We start from the raw sequence: 18,808 nt of genomic DNA on the forward strand, positions 1-18,808 counted from the left end.
GAGAGAGCTTTAGCGAGTGTGTGTCTGTGAGGGTGAATCTGTGTGAGAGAAGGGAGGGGTGTCTGAAAGCATGTGCAAGCGAAATGTGTGTGTTAGTATAAATTGGGTGCATGCATTTGATAGAAAATGTGGGCATGAGAATGTGTTTGATAGAGAAGTTAAGAAGCATTATATTTACGTCCCTTTAAAAGCCCAGTTTGCTCTAACAGAGGCCTGAAGGTTTCTGAAATGTGGCAGCACGTTTTTCGGATATTCCACACCTATGGTTAGCAGCCCCCACTATAAATCTAGGAGACCCTAAATAAATCCTCTATGAATTTTCCGATATAAAGTTGGCATGTTATTGGAAGAGATCGATTGCAGTGGCACAGGAGGGGGCCGAGGACTCTGTTGTAAAGAAATTCAATTCTTTGAAGAACAAGGTCAAGAAATCAGGCGAATTGCGCAGCGCCAGACTGCAATTAACAGACTCTGAGGCCGGAAGTCTAGATTTCATTAAATAAAGGTGGCTGTGAGATAAATGGACCGTCCGGAGAGCGTGAATGAATGCAGCACACAGATGCGTAAAGGACACTATGGGTATGGGGCAGGCCGAACACCCCCCCCCCTACAGGATGTGCACATTCATAACAGTACCGTGACACCCCCGCCCCAATATACCTCCAAAGCCCTGAAGCCACTGCGTTTAATAACTGCTAACCCATATGAAGTTGAGACACTTGGCATTTTAGCTGATGTCAGCAGAGGGCTTCTGCTGCCTCAAAAAGCACTTCCTTATTGATACGCACTTACCCTGACTTCTAGTGCGAAAGTTATTCAGCACCCACACTAATGTGCTGCATAGCTAAATGCTTATACTAGGATATAGCGCAACAGTGCCAGACATAAGCACACTCATCTGCAAGCACACATACAACATATAAAAGCATTTTAACCTACTTCAGCGGCCAGATAGGGCCATATTCCAGCTAACTGTACTCAATGTTTTTATTACACTAATAGTTAATAATAACATATTATTCACTACGAGTGTAATAAAAGAAAAATCTGTCTGAAAACACGGAAAGTTGTGCCGCAACCAACCTCCATAAGGCCCAGCTGCTCCTGTGCTCCTGGCACTGACTTTGCCACAGCTGAGGTCAGGAGTCGCAAAGGCAATGTTTGGGGTTGCAAAGGGCAAGCCAGGGGTAACAAAGGGCAAGCCAGGGGTTGCAGCTACGTCCCTTAAGTGACATCCATGCCTGCATTAAGACCCATGAAACTCATGATATATCCCTGGATCTTATCAACAGTGTGTTCTTAAGGAGGCCAGTTAGGTAGTGACAGTCAGAGGTGGGATAGCTAACAAATTAACAGGGAGAGCTGAGCACGAGCCAAACCAAGAGTCTGGCTTGGCTCTAACAGCCCAATTATGATCCGAGCTATGGAAATACTTGGCATAATAATCATTCAACAAACAACATACAACATATAAGGTGTATTCAAAACTGTATAAAGTGTATTTCTTCAAAACACTGAAGTTTTCCACCTTAGTACATGAGATTAATCATTGCACTGACCATATTTATTAAAAGTCAAGTTTTTAAAACATGAGACATTCTTGCCTCAGCCCTGATAACGATACTATTATTGAACTAAAAGGCAAGGTAGTTGTCATGTGTACCCTCTATGTGGCCTAGGTTCTTATTGTAGATGGAGTCACATTATAATCGTTTAAATCAAATAATGAGGTTTTTGTACAGCGTACATCCTTAACTTATGTTTTTTGAAGGGGCTGTCATATGTGATAATAAACAACAGCCACTGCCAAAGCCAATAGGTTTCGCCTATGCGAGATGTATTGGATTTGTCAATGTTTTTAGACATTTTACACAGCAGCACGGGCTGCTGTGCAACATGACTGAAAGTAAAGAAAATAATAATGGTATGAAGCAGGCAGCACTGGCACCGTCATAGCACTTTTTATTTTTAACTTAATCCATGTTACACAGTAGCTTGTGCTGCTGTGCAGCATGTCTAAAAAATATTGACAAAGCCAATCCATCTCGCATAGGCAAAACCTATTGGCTTTGACAATACTTATTTCTTGTTTGTGGGCCTTTGTTGGGGTATGGTGGGTGGTTTTTACTGTTCATTCTCCGAAATGACCACAAACTGTCTACAGCAAGCACAAATGCATTCAGTCTCCGATACTTTGCAAAACATCTAAACATCCTGCCTGTATTTGCAAATGTGGTCCATCTTTCTTTCAGCTTCCTGATTTGCTAATGGGGCTATTTTAATTTTGGTACCTAGGTTTTTTTTGTCCCTATCCAACTCTGGCTGCCGAGTGCAAATCGAGAACTGGCCAAAGGTGTGATGTATGACACAAGACCCTTTACCAGCTGTGCACGCTCCACGTCCATCCACCATTGGGCCTTGCAGCCATGTCTGTGTTCAAATCTCCCGAGCAGGGAAGCCTCTTTCATTTACAAAAACTCAGCTTCTCGAAGTGTGGGGAGGTTGAATGGGCATATGTCACGGTCTTTTCCCTCACTTGTTCATGAGTCTTGCAGAGTAATATAACCGCGTGAAACAGCAGTCTCAAAGGATATCATGTTATCGACTTCAGAAGGCTCAACGGCTAATGCAGTCATACAAGATAGGAAGTAGCGCACTGTGCAAAGATCTCCCCATGAGGGGCGTGAACCTGCTAAGCTGTCCAGTCAGCTAGAAGAAATTGCAGTCCTGCTCCCTCATAGAGTGCACAGTGGGAGATCACAGGGAGCCTAAGAGAGCCTGAGCAACAGGTTTTGCTGGTGAGAAACACCTGAGATGGTAGACAATATGCAGCCAGCCGCAGAAGAACCCCTGTCTGCAACTCCGAACGTCCCCAGAAAGTGCATTACCCCCATGAGCAACGTTATCGAGTTTCTCTATTTAAGGCAGCATTTTCCCACTTGTTTACTCAATGTGCATCCTTTCACCTTCTTAAATGCAAGAGGGAAGCTCCCGCAACCCTTTTCTGAGACCATCCTCTGAGAAATGTCATCATCAACGTCCACAGCATAAAAGATGCATAAAAGTGGTTAATACAGTTGCCGTCTGGCAGTATTATTTTTTATAACCAGCAGAGCCACTATTTGCAATGTTCAGTCACGTGTTAACTCATAATTCTGCCATTGATGATGAAGGTATTTGGAGCAGAATTGCAGATAGACTGCACTTATAGTCCTCGCTTTCTATTTGGGCAAGCTGCCGGCACCTCGAAGGTGGTGAAATGTGCGTGCCAAACCGGACACTGGAGCAGAACCTAACTCTAGTGAGAATAATGTTTGTGCTCTACTTGGCAATAGGTATAGAGGACTCCAGACGATGTCTGGCAATAGCGTAGAGGGCCAGAGACTTGCAGCTGTGTGCCTTCGGGGGTGACAGTCGTTAAAAGAGTTACAGAACTGTGAATACTCGTAGAACTAGGAAAACAGAGCCATGTTTTGTATGCTGTGTTGCTTAAGAAGTAGAAAGCTATGGCTCTGCATGGCATCGAAAAGAATGGGATAGCTGGATGTCTTTTGAGGTTATCTAGACTGAGTAATCAATAAACGAACCTACTTGAGTTATAATTTGCGCTTCCCGTGCTCTAGGGTGACTGGGTTCTTCGCCTCTTTAGCTTTAGAAGACTTGCTTACAGGCGCTGCGTGACATTTGGTTGATAAATAATTCCTTCCGCCATTTAGAGAGAAAACCCTTAGCAACGGCACAACAGGTAGCGAAACGTCACTTCCTAGTGAGCGTGCGCTTTTGCTTTCAATGCTGCCGCCGGGCAGCTGCTTTAAAATGGATATTTAAAGGAAGGTGTGGGCTCCAGGGAGGCTCGAGTGAGGCGGAAGTGAAGCGCGCTGCCGCCCACAACCAGGCAACTGCTGCTGACATTTGGAGGGGACTATTTTATAAACAAGCATTTGCAATGCAATAGACCTTGCATTTACGCGAGTCCTATTGCATTTAAAACGGGAGTGCGGGCGGACAAAAAGGCATGAACGGGAGTGCGGGGGTGGGTGCGGGTGGCCCCAGAAGTTATGGACTGCGAAATGGAAGGTGGTGAGCTACAGCAACAAAATAGTTTTTACAGTAAAGGGGCTGATAGCCTTGGAAGGATACAAATCAGAACATGGCCGTCAGGAGGAGGGACTAACCAGCTAAAAACCAATCAAAAGGCAGCATTTACGATCTCAGCCAATCCAAAAGATGGGCGGAGAGTGGGCGGAGCTTAAACTGAGCTTCCCCCACTATAGTGTATAACTGTATACTGCATGCCTCTCAAAGCGATGCAGCGCTTTCGCGCTTCAGCGCTAGGCGAGACCTAAAAATAAATGTTGGTATCACCAGTTAGAGTCCAGCTACAAAAATTATGAAACAACTATTTTCTATTAGTTATTAAAATCCCAACTCAATGGTGTGAAGTCGTATTTTTAATGAATATTAGGGAACGGTATATTTCAGAAAGTTAAATTTTCCCTGCTTGAAGCTGCTCGGGCTAATCTGCATTCTCTCATAAGCAGTGGCACAGCCAGGAATAAGCCATGATGAATGGTATGAAAAATGATCATAGGGCAGGTACAATGGCTTGGGAATCAGGAGTTGTTTTTCTCTTCCCCTGGCAGAAAGACCAGTGGGGTTGGTCCAGGAACTAATTTACTTCGAAGGGGTGTCCCCTGTAACAGGCAAATGTTTGGTAACACCTGGAGAGGTCCTGGCTTATGTCCTTCTTATTAGGCTGGCCCCAAATGCTACCTCCAGAACTGGTGTAGGGTGACCTCTGAGAAGGAGAGTGTTGATTTATCTGGTCATACATCTAGGAGGGCAGTGCACACAGGCTCTGCATAAAGAGTAAAGGATTTCTCCATCTTGGATTTTGAGAGTGAGGGGGCACTGTGGGATTGTTTACAGAAGGGCAAACAGGAACAGTTTCAAAAGTGGGGAGGGTTAACCCTAGGAACTTTTACCCATTCGCTTTGAGCGCCATTAGGAGCAATACACTCGTTGGTACCAAGCATTAATATGGAACCTCAAGACACCCTTTTTAATCACACTTTTTGGACCTGTGGAAGAAGAAAAGAGGACCAGACCTGATTTCTGTAACTAGAGCAGAGCCTTGAAGGATTGGGCTTGCTTTCCCTTGTAACTGGGACAAAAAAGTATACGCCTATTGACCTGTATAGCTATAGGGCCACAACAAGCTGCAAGAGGACTTTTCCATGAAGTGCCCAGCTGACCAATAACAACTGGACCTGACTTGATACCTGCTGATGACTCCCAACTGTTGTTTCTCAGGTCCTGGAAACCTGAGCTGTGTCTAACTGCACTTGTCATACCACCTCTGAAAAGTTGGTACCTACAAGGTTTTAGATTTCCAGTTCTCAAGAGGACCGGAACACACAAACCCATTCTATCCACCCACGGCATAGCCATGCTGGTTTGAAGAAAGTGGTTTCTCCCACTTGAAGCTTCGCCGCAGCAGCAAATCAGTGGGCCCTGATCGATAAGGTACCGGGCCTCATGGAACTCACCGTCGGATACAGCCTGGGGGCTTGACCCACTGAAGGATTTTGACTTCAATTTCAGAGACTGAGTCCCAAGGAAAAACTCTACTGTGGCCATTGACTATCAATGGTGTGTAATCCTTTTCAGTGCTATTATCACTTTGATCTTTAAAATGCATATCTGATGTATCCCTTAATGGATCAGTCTTGTTTTGGTGTCATTTGGATTATTAAATTTTACTCTATTTTTATAATTCGGTTTGGTATTTTTATTGCTTGGTGTTTTTTACTTTATTACTGTTCTGACAGTGGTTACATAAGTCACACATTGCCCTAAATTAAGCCTGTCTTATCTACACCATTCCTATCAGCTGGTGGAGCTTAGGTTAATTAGTGACTTTGAAGGTCCACGCTGTCTCGAGTTGTGAATATTTCTTGAGATGTATAGTTGTCCACCCCAAATATTAGTCCAATTTCTTGCAATCATAGAAGAGATGCATATTTTTAAAGGACTGCTTTGTGTGCTTCTTGTTGTAGGTGTAAATGTCAAAAGGAAAAAAAAATACATAGTTGTATTGCTTTTTAGGTTGAGCCTAGGGAACGCACATGTGCTGTCCGGAAGACCTGTTATATTGATAAAGGAGTTTGCTCCTGCCTGCTGCTTAACATTGGTTCAGTTCAATGTCGCTTTTCTTTGTTGCCTCCTAAGTGGTTCATGCAGTGATACCTCACTTCAGTTTTTCGCAGAGTAGCACCGCCTAAATACAGTTTCTTTCCGCTTGCATTCTTCATCTGTTGTTGGGGAGAACAATTTTTTCTTATTGTTGCAGCGCGGCATGCCATGCTTTATCACTGTGCAACAAATGTAAAGCCCAGCTCATATGTACAGCCGCCCACCCCTGCATTTCTCTCATTACCAGCCCACAAGCCCCCATTTCTCTCATTAGTCAGTGGTGAGATTAAAATAGTGGTGGCTCGTCTGGATGCTGTAAACTTAAATGCATGAAGTGTGCCTTCTGTGTGACAGTGCCTCTGCTAAGAGCCGTCTCACTTCTTTCGCTAGTACTTGTTTTGTGTTGCTGCTGCTGTATTAGGTTTGTGAGCCCTCAACCATGATTACGCAGTTTGCGATCCCTTAACCAAGATGGCGCATCCTAAACAGATTATCTTCAGCGTTGAAAGTACCTTAACTAATATGGCGCCCTTAGGGTCACAAAGTAAGGGTGCTGCGCTGGTCAAAATAATCCAGTTTTTGCCTTCCATCTGCCTCCGGTGCTGGCTGAGCTGCTGGAGGCCCTGGAAGACAGCAACGAGACCATGGGGTCCATGCTGCTGCAGCAACAGCAGGTGAAACTGGGCCTGGCAAAGCTGGAGCAGGCAACGCGCATGGCCTTGGAGATCCATTTGTTCAGGTAGGGCAGGGTGGTGGGCTGTCTGGGCAGGTACAGCATCACAAGTTCGGCAGGAGTGCTTTTTAATACAATACATGCTGAACACCTGAAACTGTTATCTGCAACTTTGCCAGGCATACAAAATGTTTCTGCTTGATTTGTGAGGCTAGACTATTATTTTTTCAGAGCGCAGTGCAGCCTTATTTCTTCTTCGTAGTGCTTGAGTGAATATATGGGTCAGGTGTTTGGTGAGAGAATAAGGACTTTTGCCTAGCCCATGAACTAAAGCAGTATATTAAACATTCTGGGGCCGTACTGCAGATGAGTGCGCCAGCGCTAATTATCGCTGTGCACCAGAGTATGTCTGTGCTTATGTGCATTTGCGTCTGTGCGCTAATACAATATGCACACAGACGCAAACGCTTATAAACACAGAGTTCAAAGTCTTCACCAACATCACGTCGCATTACAGACTGATCCTCTGTAATGCCATTGGACGTACAATCTGGCGCACAGTGACAAATAGCGCTGGCGCAGTCATCTGTAATACGGCCCCAGAATATGATATCTTCTGTTTGGTCTTCCAATCAAGTAAGCAACAGAGATACTGGGAAGCTGCTGCTGTGAAGGCTCACTCGGAAATGTTGCAGTCCTCAGAACAAAAAGACGGTAATGCTGCCCCTGCTGTGCCAGTCATGCCATCCCTTCCTTGCCCTCACACGGTTACAAGTTGCAAGGCTCCAGAAACATGTAGCATGCCCTTTGTGTACATGTCATGCACCAGAGAGTTTACAAATAGGCCTGTATTTGGCAGTCTCAATGCCACAGAGTGGCATAATTGTGTTAATCAACAAGGCATAGTCAACGTGTCCTTGCAACGTACAAAATACCACATGCAAGTGCTATAAATGGGACCAGTCATCAGACTTTTCCTTCATCAGTCATAATTAGTAACTGTCTCTTGTAAGGTTTGATGGAACACAGCATTTAAGATTTGAATTAGTTATACCAGCGTCCAAGTGTAATACTGTGTTGGAAGACTGCAGATTAGGCAGGCATCCAAGCAGCTGACAATGAAGCTTAGTTTTGGGGTAAGGGCACAAGACCACCACCAACTTCTGAATTGTAAATGGGATTTTATTTTTATACCACTAGGTAGCCTGATATATCATCCAGTCTTGACCAAAGGTCCAATAAAGTACAAAACTTTCCTTTTTATAAATATTTTCCCTATGTGTCCATCTTTTTCTTTCCATACCAACCATCTGTAACTTTCCTACCCATGCATCACCTACCATCTTTTCATTCAACTGATCACCCAGACATCCATGCATGTACAGCCATCCATCCATTCAAGCATTCATACAAATAGCTATCATTCCACCAACCCATCCATCCTAACTGCACCTCTACTTCTTAAATGCTCACATTATCTGGATGGTAGCCACATAATTCCACTACACACCACATACACTGACTCTCCTCTATAACACATAAATACAGGGGCGTAACAAAGGCTCCCGCAGCCCCCGAGCTCCAGGGACCCCCTAAGCGCACTGTACACTACTCTTACACTCACAGATGCGGCGCCGCCCGTGGCTTGAGCGTGCTGCTCCAGCAAGCTTGGGGCTTGCAGCAGTCTGCTGGAAGGCTCACCCAACTGCATTATTGCGCTTTTCAATCCCCGCGGTGCAGCCTCTATCAGCCTGACGTAATTGCTGGGGACGTCATATCCTGCTTTTGGATCGCGGCGTGCACAGGGAGCTTGTTTTGCGAGCCTTCCCTTTATGCCACTCTGAAAATCTGGCTACGCAGGGTGCCAGCGCACGCTGCGCAGGCTCTGCTGCTCCCTGCAGACGTGCTGCCAGCCGCAGCTGGGCTCAGTAAGTTAATAATAGTTAAATGTGTTCTCTCAGCTCTGGAGTGGCTGAGTGCTACAATGTACCAAATCTGCCCGGGAGCTAGCCTGTTGTGCCTGTGCCCTGGCTCAGGGGCATAAGCGTATTTCCTGCATCCGCAGCTGCTCCGCGCAGCTTTACAGACACGCACAAGACTGACTTTCACACTGCTCCAATCAAGACGGGGGCAGGACCACCTGCCCTCAGCAGTGGTTGCTATGGCACACCATGGGGGCCCAGGATTAAATCCGGATGTGACCGTTAGTGCCTCGTTACATCCTGAAGTAAGAATATAGGAAGTGAGGTAGGTGAGAAGCGGCGGAGGACTCAATAGTTTCAAACGGAAGAGCGCCGCCTGCAAGCTCCTGCGCCTGCTCGCACTGCGTTGAGCCGTCGTGGTTTCAGACATGCATTATCCGGGTTCCTGTGTGATTACATTAAGAATCACAAAGGAGTGAGTTGCGGCCAAGAACTGTCCCAATTACAGTTCCTCACTGAACCATATTGCATTGTTAACCTCCTCTTCCTTCTCCGTCAGCCAGTAGTACAGCAGTTTGAGGCTCACCCTAAGACGCTGCCCGCTCCCGTAGTCACAGTGTCTGGGACGGAGGCTCAGGCCGCATGTACATCCTGAGATAGCAGTCGGCTATGGATCGTGACAGTAGCTGCCCTCCTCGTTCATTTTTGGGGAACCAAAGCCATTCACTACCAGAAGCTAGCTGTTGTCAGGAGTTTGACTACAGAAATCCCGAGGCGTCAGAGACGCAGTCCCCGGGAGGCCCTGGAGGGTGCAGGTGGCAGCACAGAGTCACATAGCACCGTCGAACCCTGAGGAACGATCTAGAAATGGCAGCGGGATTGTATGTGAGGGACTGTCTGCCAGTTACACCTTCACTGGCCTAAACCATGTGCTAACAGCGCACAGACAGTAGTTTGCAACCCGCTTTCCAGTCAGGTAAGCCAGACATCTGACTGCTTTAAGATTTACTATTTTCTCTGCAAAGTTTTTGGTTGTGTCGCTAGGAAACAATCTCTATTTGTGACTTTCTGTACAATTGACTGGTGACTTTGGGTTAACATTAGCCTAGGGAGTGCTGCGTAATGATCACGTGTTATTGGGCTTGTGCAATCAATAGTCCTGCAGTGTGTTTTGGCATATTGTCACTTTTCACTACCACCAGTGGGTGAATTTACATGAAAACTTCTACGTTTACATTTTTCCTTTGACCTTGTGTGGGCGCTGTGCATGACACTTACGTTGGTGTGCTGTGATAAGTATTGGTGGGTTCGGCAAAGGATGTTTTACCTAATTGCAGCTGCCCCCTTCAGCTCATCTGGACATAATCAGCAGGCCAGATGGATCTTAACTTCACCCTTACCAGTAAAGGCCTCCCGTCATGTACGTTTTTCACAGTCTGGATAAGAGGGCCCGATTGCATCCATAACATGACCCATGGGAGAGTGACTACAACAGAAAGGCTGCCTGTCAGTAGACAGCGCCATCACCATCAAGCAGCCCTGCAAGACCTACAGAGAGCATAGATGGCCTGAGAGGTGTCGAGAGCTGTAGTGTGTGAGTCACTGCTCAGCTGCAAGGCTATCCCTGCAATGGCAGTGTGCAGGGGTCCGGAGTCTGTAGCTGTGGTGCATTTCTTCACTAGCTTTTACTTTTAATATTAAACCAGTTAAATCTTACTGCCAATTTTGCATTCATTTACCACTACGGGCCCTCAAATGAAGTTGGTGCCCTTCCATTTTTGGTGCTTTGCAGTAGTTTTAAGATTTTCTTAGAGTTTCTTGTTGCTCAAATGGGTGTAATTTCTGATATGTATGTTTCCCTCGTCTTCAATACTTTATTTTGCTTGCAAGAAAGTGTCACTCAGTCGTTGAATGTCACTCATAATTACACTGAAATTATGAAAATGTCACATAAGCAATCTGAAACCTTGGCAGCTATGAAAGGCGTGACAATGCATTTCAGAGCGGTGATGCGGAACACCACACTGAATTGCGTAAGCGTCACACCTGATGCGTGATACTTGGCAGAACTGCTTAGAGCGGCTGGCTAGGATGAGGCAGTGCTGCGGAGAAGCGCTGCAAATAATCATGGCGCAGGCCGCGGTGCTCTCAGCGCTGCCTGCTGCGGCTCGCACCGGCCCGGGCCACCCCCTGCTATCAGCTGTTATTACCTGCCCTTCCCCGTGTCATTTCCTATATAACCGGAATTGGGAGCTGAGAGAATTCTGTCTGTCACAGGACGTCCCCGCAGGAGTCAGGACAGCTGAGCGGCCTGGATGACTATCACTGGACGCGGATTGGGGCCAGGCAGCAAACTCAAATTGCTACGGCCTGCGCTGACTCAAGGCCTGAATCTGTCTGCAAATCAGCCTTGCAGACCACGGTCGCTGCCCTCCATTATGGAGCGCCGAAAGCGGAAGTCAAGAATTGGATAAGAGGGTTAAAAACTGTTATGGGAGTCCGGCAACCAACCTGCTGCCGAAAAGTGTCCAGGGTCTCGTCAGCAGGCACTTGACCCGTGACGGTAAGAGAACTTTTTCATTGATATTGGGAAAGTACATACTGAGATGTGCTAACATTGAGCTTTGTGAGGGGAAGTTTGGTATTTTTCTCGAATATAGGTCCTGTACAGTGACTGTTTCCTAAATTAATTTAAAGCAAGATCTGTTTTATATTTAATTAGCTCCTCTGCTTCTCCATTCACAATCCTGAGGCACTGTCGCACTGAAAATAGTAACATGCATTAGTGTCGTTGATCAACATAATTTGAAAAGTCATTGTTGTTAAATACATACACAAAAACTATTTAAAACAGTGCACGCTATATTTTATTGCAGTGTATGTAAATGGACCTATGTTACAATCAGGGCATTATCCCATACACTGAAGGCACATATCTCTTTTCAGCTATTTAATGGACATATTGTGACAGGTGATAAACACTGTGATCTTTCTCATCTGCAATGACATCTTTTCTACTGATCAACATTTCTATATTGCGGTGATTGATGTGATTTATGGCAGCGACTCTAGACTGCCCCTCTGAATCTCCAGACTAACTTTGAGTATGACTGGCATCGCTGTACCTACTGTCCACAGTGCACGCACAACACAGATCATCTGATGATTTGAACCTGCACACCCCTTTTGTTACCTGTGTCAAACTTTAACCAGTTCTCTTTTGGTCTGTCTGCATCTGCCATATGTTTGGATGCTTTCATAAGGGGACATACTGTTTTACACACAACAGTGCCCTGGCTGGCTGTAATCTACATATGCATATGCCCCAGCTTTACTCTTCTGAGCCTTGCCTGATGAAAAGTGTCTGTGGTCACTGCCCGATCAGTTTAAAAGGGCACTAGGTTAGTTTCCTTCAATTTCTGGTGCTTTGCAGCCATTTTAAGATCTCTTTAGAGTTTCACATTGCTCAAATGGGTGTAATTTCTGATATTTTTATGTTTCCCTCTTCTTCATTGCTTGATTTTGCTTGGTAGAAAGTGTCACTCATAGTCCTTGAAATGTCCCTCATAATTACACTGAAATTGTGCAAATGTCACACATAGCAATCTGAAACTTTGGCAGCTATGAGACAGGGTCCGTCGGAACTCTGGGACCTAGTGTTAAAGTTGACTCGTCGCTCAATGCTTGCTCATATATTACAAGGTGCATGCACCAGGAGCCCCGGCAACAAAAATTATGTTTCCAAAATCTTTTGATATCGATTCCGCGCAAGACGCTCCGAGTTACCCCGAAGCACCCTGTGTGCCACTCACAGCAGAAACCCTTTTTAGCCAAATGTACTTAGTATAACACTGCTCCTAGCGGCTAGTTCTATGTCTTGTAGCGCGAGGCAATATGTCACTTAAATACCACACCATATGCATTTTACGGAAGATCTGCATACTGAGCCTGCGCACGGCGCAGCTGTGTGGTCTTCAGCCTCAGGGTGGGGCATCAGGTGGGCAAGGGCAGGGGCCAGGGCTGGACTGACTGAATTGTCATGCGCAGTCAGTGTAAAGTACGTGCGGACCGGAAATGCATGGACCCACGACTGCAGGGCTAAATATTTTACCTGCCAGGAAAGCACACAAATAGGGTGTAATGCTCAATCTTAGGGTGACCATGCTGAAAAAGCACTGACCCCGGTGTACTGTCCGGTAGAAGCCGGACCATCTCGCGGACCCGGCTTCTGATTTATCTCGCGGCGCGCGCTCCACCATCCTCGGCTCCACGGGCTCGAGGCGCTGAAGTCACGGTCTGTTGATTTGCTGAGCGCTACGCGGAGCTCGTGCAGAGACAGAGCCGGCGCTGCGAACCGCACAGAGCGGAGGAATGGGGAGCCGGCTGCATGGACAACTTGCCCCCACCGGTGAGTGAGGGAGAGGGGTTCCGAGGGTCCCACTCTTGGGAAAGCTTATTCCTTGCTCCGGGAGGAGAAAGATTAGTCTCAACCTGCACTTACCTTAAAATGCACGGGGACACTTTTAACCTGCACCAATTGCACTTACCCCTGCCTGCATCAGGCATACTAACTACAACTTGCATAGAGAGAAATTACATCACCTGAATTACGCACATTTACACTGCAGATGTGAGGGGGCTTTTGCCTGCATCTATGACACTTACACATACAGCAGGAATTTTGGATTGTGGAATTTGTCTCATCTTGCATCTTGGGGCACTTACGGCACTAGGCATATTTATTGTAATTCAGCTTGTAACTGTTCCTTGGCATTCACTAGTTACGCCCCTCACACTGGGACAGTTACAACATAGGAGCTAGTATGACAGCGCCAAGGGGACTTATTGGCAAAATGTACAAGAGCCATGTACGTCCAACTGCATCCCCTTGAACTTATGCCCTGACCCCACCTCACCTTGGGGGTTAAATATAGTACTGGAGCACTTGAAGATCCTGTACTGAGCACTTGCTTCGCTCTGCACCAGGGACATTTATGTCAACATGAAACCCCGTCATTTAATGTCCCCAGGGCAAATATTGTATTGGAGCAGTTGCAGAACCTTGTGTTGGGTGCTTAACTTGCCCTGCTCCTAGGGCATTTACATCATCTTGCAGGCTGCAGCCCCTCTGGGATAAATACAGTATCTGAAAGAAACACGTTAGTTAGATTCCTCACCTTAGAATATCCCCAGGCGTCAGACTGGATCCGGAAGATTTTTCGTCAGCAATACCCCTTGCGCGTCGCTAGGCGTCGTCTGCGGCTCCGCGTCCGTCGTCGGCGTCGTGCGCCGGGATGACGTCGTCGGAGTACTTAGACGCCGCCCTCGCGCGCTGACGTCAGTTCTTCTTTTTTCCGCGCCAGTAAGCGCAGATCCGGGAGAGCTACCCCTTTTAGTCTTTTTTGACTAACTCTTTTTGATCATTTTTGATCCCTGTCTGTCGACATCTGGTGCCGGTAGGATGCCTGGGTTCAAGGCTTGTGAAGACTGTCATCGACTGATGTCGGTGACCGATCACCACCGCCGGTGCCTCTATTGCTTAGGCCTCGACCACGACGCGGAGTCGTGCAACGACTGCCAGGCCCTGACTTCGAAGGCTAGGCGGGAGCGGTCCCGCAAGCTTCTCGAGCTTCGCCACTCGGCTCCGCGTCGTGCGCGATCCCGGTCCAGGAGGAGGTCCAAGGATCGCTCGCGGAGCCCTAGCCGACGCCACCATCGATCGTCGGGCTCCAAGTCGTCGGGTAAGTCCAAGCACTCAAAGAAGTCCAAGAGGCGACATCGCTCTTCGGACTCCCCTCGCCGGTCGCGCGACTCGGCCGAGGGTCCAAGTGGTTCCACCCCCGCGGCTCCGGCGGAGCCGCAGGTGCCGCGTCCGCCCCCATACCTTCCGGTCCCTGGGGCTGACGCGGCGCCGGCGGAGATCAGCGCCTTCCTCTCGGCCATGAGGAGCCTGGCCCCGCCGTCGACGCCCGCTGGCGCGCCTTCGGGCCCCGCGGGCTCGACTGGGCGACCTCGCGTGCCGGCGGCTCCGGCCCCGGCGCCGTCGACGACTCCGGTCTCGACGCCGCAGGTCCCCGCGGGGCCCATGCCTGGGCCCCAGTCGACGCCGGTTGACCTTGTCACTCCTCCACCGGCGCCGACGCCTGAACCACCGACGCCGTCACCGGCGCCGCCGACGCCGACGCCTGTGACGCCGACGCCCCAGTTTAGCCCTCATCCGGACCCGACGCCGGCACGGCGTCCGCCGACGCCGCATCCGACGCCGCTAGAGACCTACCATCTCTACAGTCCGGTTCCGATCATTCCTCCTGTTTATCAGGAATCGGAAGAAGGGGGCGACTGGGAGGGGTTCGAGGACCCTCTGGCTGTTCAGTCACAGCTTTCTCAGGACTGGGCAGATGAACTGGGGGAGGCCAGCGGGCTGGACACCTCGCCAGACGCTGGATTCACTTCTCCTCCGACCGTGGCTTCGGAGGAGGGTGCAGCATTTTCTGTGGTGCTGCGCAAGGCGGCTGAGGCCCTTGGGCTCGAGTTGCCTGCCGTGGCTGTGAGGACCAACATCCTCACTGAGGTGCTTCAAACCTCAGCAAGCTCCACTGAGCCTCTGCTGCCGTTTAACGAGGCCCTCACTGACGTTCTGCAGGGCACCTGGTCCAAGCCCTCCACAGTTCCTCCTGTGGATAGGAACGTTGCCAGGCGCCACCGCCCTGCTCCGGGCGACCCCAGCTTCCTGTCCCAACACCCCACCCCCGAGAGTCTGGTTATCCAGGCCTCTACTTCCCAATCCTCCTTCCCGACCGCTCCGCCGGACCGGGATTCCAAGAGACTCGAGCAGTTTGGCAAGAAACTGTTCTCGTCCCTTAGTTTGGGCCTGCGGTCCTTAAATACCGCCTGTCTCTTGGACCGTTATTCCCATTCCCTGTGGGATACGGTGGAGGACGTGCTGCCCCTGTGTCCGGAGGAGGTCCGGCCGCGTCTTTCCCAGGCTCTGGCCGATGGGAGGGATGCAGCACGGCACGCCATAAGATGTGGGCTTGACACCACGGACTCGCTAGGTCGGGCGATTTCCACCACGGTGGCGCTCCGCCGCCACGCCTGGATGCGGTCCACGTCATTTTCCGGGGATGTCCAGAACACCCTCATGGACATGCCCTTTGATGGCACTCGCCTGTTTGGTGAGAAGGCGGACAGTGCGCTGAACCGCTTTAAGGACTCCCGGGCTACGGCCAAGTCCTTGGGCCTCTCGGCTCCGCGGGCGCACACCTCCGCTTTTCGCCCCTTTCGTGGCCAAGGAAGGGGCGCCTCCTCACGTCCGCAGAGCCACCAGCCGCAGAACCAACCTGCGCGCGGTCGCGGACGTGGCTTCCGCCGTGGCGGAAATGGAGGCCGACGTGGTCAGCCCACATCCACCCCGGCAGCATCCGCCTCAAAGCCTTCCTAGTCCGAGCTTTCAGGCCCATACCACGCCAGTGGGCGGCAGAGTTCGCCATCACCTGCTCCACTGGCGGTCCATAACATCGGACAGGTGGGTGCTGCAAATCGTCCGAAGGGGCTACTCCCTCCCCTTCGAGACGACCCCTCCAGCCATGCCACCACAGCACCACCGTATCTCGGGGGATCATTTGGATCTTCTCCGCGAGGAAGTTTCGGCTCTCTTGGCCAAGGGGGCCGTCGAGCGCGTTCCGAGTCCAGAAGTAGGTCGTGGTTGTTATTCCCACTACTTTCTGGTTCCCAAGAAGGGCAAGGGGGGCCTGCGCCCTATCTTGGACCTCCGGAACGTCAATGCCTTCCTCCGAAAGGAAAGGTTCAAGATGCTAACGTTGGCTCAGGTTTTAGCTGCCCTAGACCCTGGAGACTGGATGGTAGCGTTGGACTTGCAGGACGCATATTTCCATATCCCCGTCCTGCCGGCCCACCGGCGTTACCTGCGGTTCACGGTGGGCCAAGAGCACTTTCAGTTTACCGTGCTCCCCTTCGGCCTCACCAGTGCCCCTCGGGTGTTCACGAAAGTGATGGCGGTGGTCGCAGCTCATCTGCGCAGATCAGGGGTCCCAGTCTTCCCCTATCTCGACGACTGGTTGTTGAAGGCGGGCTCGCCCCAGGCAGTCGTCTCCCACCTCCAGACTACGGCGGATCTCCTGCATTTGCTGGGGTTTTCCATCAACGTGCCGAAGTCACACTTGAGTCCCTCTCAGAAGCTCCTCTTCATCGGAGCGGTTCTCGATTCGGCGCAGTTCCGGGTCCATCCACCGGAACAGCGGGTCCGGGATATACAGGCCCTGATTCCCATCTTTCGGCCTCTATCCCGGGTTTCGGTCAGGCTAGTGTTGCGGCTTCTGGGGCTGATGGCCTCCTGCATCCTACTAGTGCATCACGCCAGGCGGCGCATGCGGGCTCTGCAGTGGGACCTGAAGTTTCAGTGGGCCCAGCATCACGGCAACCTGTCCGACCATGTCTTGATCTCGGAGGGCACTGCACAGCAGTTGCAGTGGTGGCTCACGGACCGCGAGTGGGTCAAGGGCAAGAGCCTCTCCCTTCCCCAACCGGAGCATGTCGTAGTGACGGATGCGTCCCTCCTGGGTTGGGGTGGCCATATGGGAGAGGCGGAGATCAGAGGCCTCTGGTCTCCGGCGGAGTCTCGTCTCCACATCAACCTGTTGGAGTTGAGAGCGATCCGGCTTGCACTGAAAGCCTTCCTTCCCTCTGTCAGGGGAAGTGTCGTGCAGGTGTTCACGGACAACACCACCGCCATGTGGTACTGCAACAAACAGGGCGGGGTGGGGTCGTGGACCCTTTGTCAGGAGGCTCTGCGCCTCTGGACATGGCTGGAACACCAGGGCGTCACCCTGGTGGTTCAACATCTGGCGGGCTCTCTGAACGCCAGAGCAGACGAACTCAGCCGCCGGTGCATGATGGATCACGAATGGCGTCTGAACTCCGAAGTGGTGCAAGGCCTCTTTCAGCAGTGGGGAGAGCCTTGGTTAGATCTATTCGCCACCGAAGAGAACGCGCAATGTCAGCAGTTCTGCGCGTTGGAATTTCCAAGGCGGCACTCGCTCGGCGACGCTTTTCGTCACGAGTGGAGTTGCGGTCTGTTGTACGCCTTTCCGCCTATACCACTTCTGCCCAGAGTGCTGAAGAAGATCAGGCGCGACCGGGCCCAAGTCATCTTGGTGGCTCCGGATTGGGCACGAAGATACTGGTATCCCGAGCTACTCAGTCTGTTGACCGATCCCCCGATACGTCTGCCCCTTCGGGAGGATCTTCTGTCGCAGCAGCAGGGGACGGTCCTCCACCCGAACCTGTCCAGCCTCCACCTCCATGCGTGGAGATTGAGCGGCGGCAGTTGATGCCATTTGACTTGCCTCCTGAAGTCTGTGATATCATTCTGGCAGCCAGGCGTCCCTCCACAAAGTCGGTATACGCCTGCCGGTGGAACAAATTTGTGGCATGGTGCACAGCAAAGGCTGTGGATCCCCTTTCCGCCCCTCTTTCTGAGGTTCTCCTCTTCCTTCTTTCTCTGGCCCGGCAGGGCTCTGCCCTGGGCACCCTGAAAGGTTATCTTGCTGCCATCTCCGCCTTCTTGCGGCTTCCTGATCAGCCTTCTCTTTTCAAGTCCCCTGTGGTTACACGCTTTCTCAAAGGCATTACACACACGTTCCCTCCTGTCCCTTTTGTAATGCCTCAGTGGGACTTGAATCTGGTTTTGACATTCCTGATGTGCGCTCCCTTCGAGCCTCTTCACAATTGCCCTCTTCGTCTTCTAACTCTAAAGACTGCTTTTCTGGTAGCCATCACCTCGGCTAGACGGGTGAGTGAGCTCCAGGCTTTATCTTCAAAGCCTCCTTTTCTATCTGTTCATCCGGACAAGGTTGTCCTTCGGCCTCGTCCCTCTTTTCTTCCTAAAGTGGTGACTCCATTTCACCTTGGGCAGTCTGTCACCTTGCCCACCTTCTTTCCGCCTCCGCATCCTTCCAAAGAGGAAGAGAGGCTCCACCGTCTGGACCCAAAACGTGCG

General features: G+C 50.1%; 1 protein-coding gene, 1 long non-coding RNA gene and 1 pseudogene across 3 annotated transcripts in view; 1 reads left to right on the forward strand and 2 right to left on the reverse strand.

Moving 5' to 3' along the window:
- The window catches only part of LOC146810464 (uncharacterized), a 145,457-nt gene extending 141,680 nt beyond the window's left edge, over window positions 1-3,777 (reverse strand). The window contains exon 1 of the long non-coding RNA XR_014966595.1: window positions 3,592-3,777. This is a non-coding gene — a long non-coding RNA (uncharacterized LOC146810464). The remainder of the gene's footprint in view (window positions 1-3,591) is intronic.
- Window positions 1-18,808, forward strand: part of DNAH17 (dynein axonemal heavy chain 17) — a 14,992,541-nt gene that overhangs the window by 7,705,103 nt on the left and 7,268,630 nt on the right. The window lies entirely within an intron of this gene.
- Window positions 12,437-12,618, reverse strand: LOC146810465 (U11 spliceosomal RNA; annotated as a pseudogene).

This window comes from Triturus cristatus, chromosome 7, assembly GCF_964204655.1.
Source record: "Triturus cristatus chromosome 7, aTriCri1.1, whole genome shotgun sequence".
Classification (NCBI taxonomy): domain Eukaryota; kingdom Metazoa; phylum Chordata; class Amphibia; order Caudata; family Salamandridae; genus Triturus; species Triturus cristatus.